This window comes from Hirundo rustica, chromosome 6 (genome assembly GCF_015227805.2).
Source record: "Hirundo rustica isolate bHirRus1 chromosome 6, bHirRus1.pri.v3, whole genome shotgun sequence".
NCBI lineage: Eukaryota > Metazoa > Chordata > Aves > Passeriformes > Hirundinidae > Hirundo > Hirundo rustica.
This window is the reverse complement of record NC_053455.1, coordinates 22049456-22053346: the sequence shown is the minus strand read 5'-3', so window position 1 is coordinate 22053346 and position 3891 is coordinate 22049456. Positions and strand designations below refer to the sequence as shown.

Genomic DNA, 3891 nt, shown 5'->3' with positions numbered 1-3891 from the left:
CCCTCACCGCTGCTGGGGCTGGCGGGGTCGGGCGGCCCCGCCGCGTGTGCCGGCACAGGCCGGGCGGGGGTCGGGCCAGGGCGGCGCGGCTGCGCGGAGGCGCCGGGCCCGGGTAACCAGGTGCGTTTTCCCACAGAGGAGCTGAAGGAGTACTTCTCCCAATTCGGGTCGGTGCAGAGGTGCCAGCTGCCGTTCGTGAGTACCCGCGCCTCCTCCGGGCCGCAGTTCGTGTCTTCTCGGCGAAGCGGGAAAGAGCCGCCGGCTGCTCCTGCGGCTGAGGCCTTGCCCCGACGCAGCTTCCCCGCTTCCTCTGCAGTCTGGACGCCTCACCTTGAACTCTAGAGAGGTTTTTCAATGCTCTCTATCCATAGCTCCTTCCAGGAGCGCCACCACTTGTCTGCGAGCGCTCGGCCTTATTGAAGCTTAGTAGTTTCCACTGGCTTTCAAAGAGCTTTATGAAGTACATCCTTTACATCCTGTTGATGCGGCCATTTCTGAATAATTAATCTGAAAGTGCTTTGAGCTTCTCTGTCATCGTGTTACCATTCTTCTAGAAGAAGACAGAGAATAAAGTTTTTGTGTGCTTGGTCTGACTGGCCAAAAACTAAAGGTGTGGGTATGAACCTACCGTCTTTTCCTGCTGGGGATTCAGACCCCATCCAGAGTGCAGGGCTAACACAAACCCCATAATCTCTGCAGGGTGCTGCCAATGCCTCTGTCACTTAGGCTGTTTATCTTCTGAGTGTATAGGTCGAGGATCGTAGCCTCTAGTGCAGTTTTTTAGAGAGGAACAGTCAAAAAAAAGGCGTTCCTTTGCAGGTAAATTGCAGGCCGTTGCTGAAAGTGTAAAGGTTCTGTCTGCTTGTGTTTCTCCACATGAAGCAATCCTGTTAAATTAAGCTCAGTGTGTAGTGAACTTTAGTTAGGAGCTGATGGGTTTACTTTCCATTGAGGACTAGTTTGGAAATGGAGAAAGTTTGAAACGGGCTGGTTGTTTTGAACTCTTGAAGCTTAGGTGTCTGCCTGTCACATTTTTTCCTCAAGCCCAGGTCATACTGCATTGTTTTGTTGCAAAGTGTCTGGTACCTTACTACAAACCCGCCTTCATCACTGATTCAAGTGATGCAAACCCGCCTTCATCACTGATTCAAGTGATGCATGTGTGTACGTTTAGATTCAGTAAATACTTGAAGAGTTTCATTAATGCTTAAAAACCCGAAGAACAAAAATCACTAGTGTAGGACAGCCTAATTTAGACATCACTGTGATACTAAAACCAGTCAGTACCCTGTAGGTGGTTTGGAATTGTTGCCTGTTACGCCTGATGATGAGAGCGGCTGAGCTGTTGTGAGATCTGAGTGGGATCAGAGTAGGCACTTGGATACACCTGGCTTTTCCTCATTATCTCCTGTTTATTGACAACTGACTTTTCTGACTGGCAAATTATTTCCAAAAATAACTTTTTTTTTTTAGTGCAGTTAGTGCTTGTCATTTTGAATTGCATTCTGGTTGTGTAGTCTCTTAAGAAGCTGCTTTACCTTGCTGAATGTTTTTCAAGTACTGTGGCCATTAAATGTCAGCTCTGTTGTGACTAGCTTATTAGTAGATAAATACTGCAGCTTGAAACTACTGTCTATACATTATTCCAGGCTTCAGCTATATCTTAAGATCATGATTGTTTGTTATTATTGCTAGATTCAAATTGAAAGGGATGTAGAACAGCCTTGCTAGACCCCTGATGCTGTCACTGACAGCAGATATCTTAGTGAAAAAGGCTTCTTGAAACAGCAAGTGTGCCAGTTCCTCTGGTAATTTCTGAATCCTTATATTCAATGTCAGTAGAAAGTTTTTAACAGCCTATGGGAATGTTTCTTATAGTAACTGCATTTTTTTTTTCTTAACTGGTAATTAGGACAGAGATACGGGCTTTCACAGACGTTATTGCTGGATTAAATTCTCAACTCCAGAGGAAGCTCAGAATGTGTTACAGAAGGACTCTCACATTCTTGAAGGTTCCAAGGTAATGTGCTAATTCCTTTAATGAAGTAGTGTGACAAATTGACTCTGTTTCAACTAGACTCAGTAACATGAAAATATTACCATATTATTTCAAAGTGTGGTTAAGGGTTTTGTCACTCTTTTGTGCTTTTGATGTTTTTTAAATCATTACCTCTTCTGTTTATTCACTCCCCACAACTTGAGTTGTTAGAGGTCAAGATCGTAAGAGAAATCAGGGAGCTCACGCTGAAGAGACTAAAAACTTCTGCTCTGCTAAAGTAATGTGAACACAGTAAAACTGTTTGGGATTTGCTATGCAATGAGTTTGCAGTTTGTAATGCAGGTTTCTGCAGGTAGGTTCCAACATCTGAGCTGGATGTTGAGTGGCAGGGGGAACATGATAAAGGAAGTGATGCTAAGCTTCAAACTTTAGTGAAATTTATTTTTCTTCAGCTGTCATTTCATACAGGAGAAATCAGCTGCTTGCTTTCATGTGTTCAAGACAACTGTAAATTTGCTTTAGTATAGGGTCTTGTTCTCTCCATCTTCAATATTTTATATGTTAGTAAAGGAAAAAATACAAGACTTCGGCAATCTCAGGGCATTAGTGTATGGTAATCGAGCCAGTGTAATGGTCAGTACACGTACAAAAGTGTCTATCCTTGACTGGTCAGCTAGAGCCAGACAACTGTATCCTCCAGCTTGACTCCAGCACAGAAACAGAGCACAGCCCTCTCACCGCTTTCCCCACAGTGGTGTTGACAGATAAGGAATAAAGAACAGTGAGTCAATGGGTGCCCAAAGCTATTGATTTATTATGAGCTCTCATGTCAGAATAATTCAAAACTTGCATCTGGTATGTTGCCTAAATAGGGGATTTTCTTGCAGACTTTTATGTGCTTCAGCTGCTAAAACTACTCAGTGTAGTAGAGTGAAGCCATGAACAACAGGCAGGCTGGTGTATCAGACACAATCAGTTCAAGCCTTTGATTAATTAATAATAATTCTTCAATACCCTTTTGTCAACTAGTTTCTTATTTTGAGACTTTAAATGCTAGGAGATGGTAAAAGGAATTGATGAGAGACTTCAGTGATGCAGTATTTTGATTGTAGTGAAGTATTTCACTTGCCCCGTTTCATACTACTGCATAATCATCGTTGGTTGTGGTTACTTCAGTACCTATTCCCAAGAAGAACCAACCTGCAAGTTCCAACTGTGGTACAAAAATGGAAGCAGAAATGAAGACTCTTTTTAACTGGGATTAGATGGGCAGTAGGCTGGTCCTTCATAAATTGTGCTGAACTATGATGTTATCTGTATGCAATTATCAAATTAGGTACTAGAAATAGCATAGTATTTAGTGTCAATTTCCTGTAATTTTTTACTGCTTTTTATTCTTGAAGCTGTAAGGATAGCCACATGCACTTAACTGCCTAGGCTTTAAAAACTATACTCTCACAACAAGTGCAAGCCAAGAGGCTTCTTTATAATTAAATAAAAAATAGACGGCAAGCAGCAGTTACTTTCATTTCTTAAAAAATGGAGGCTTCTCTAGAATATGTGCACACTTTTCCCACTTTTTTCTAGGCTAGGTTTAGACAGATACATTTTATTAATTCCAGTTGAAGGCACAAACTTTTAAAATGCATTTTGCTAGTACAACTAGCAATTGCTGTGCATATATATTCAACTTGCCTGTCGGGAAAGCCCTGGCTTGGGGCTTATGAAACTGAATTGGTTATAAACATTTCTGCTTTCTGTATCAAGGTTCTGGGGGATCAGAAATGAAAAATAACAAACCCTCTTGTCTAGCTAATTTCGGTAATTTCCATTGTTTTCAGCTCACTCTCAAACAGCAGATCCGTAGAAGAGGCAGTCAAAGAAAGAATCCA

The 3891-nt window shown here is 42.1% G+C and overlaps 1 long non-coding RNA gene across 1 annotated transcript; it reads left to right on the top strand.

The window, feature by feature from the left end:
- Window positions 1-201: 201 nt before the first annotated feature.
- Window positions 202-3864, top strand: LOC120754635 (uncharacterized). Its single transcript, XR_005701493.2, has 3 exons — window positions 202-610; window positions 1913-2020; window positions 3841-3864. It is a non-coding gene; the product is annotated as an uncharacterized LOC120754635 (long non-coding RNA).
- Window positions 3865-3891: the final 27 nt, after the last annotated feature.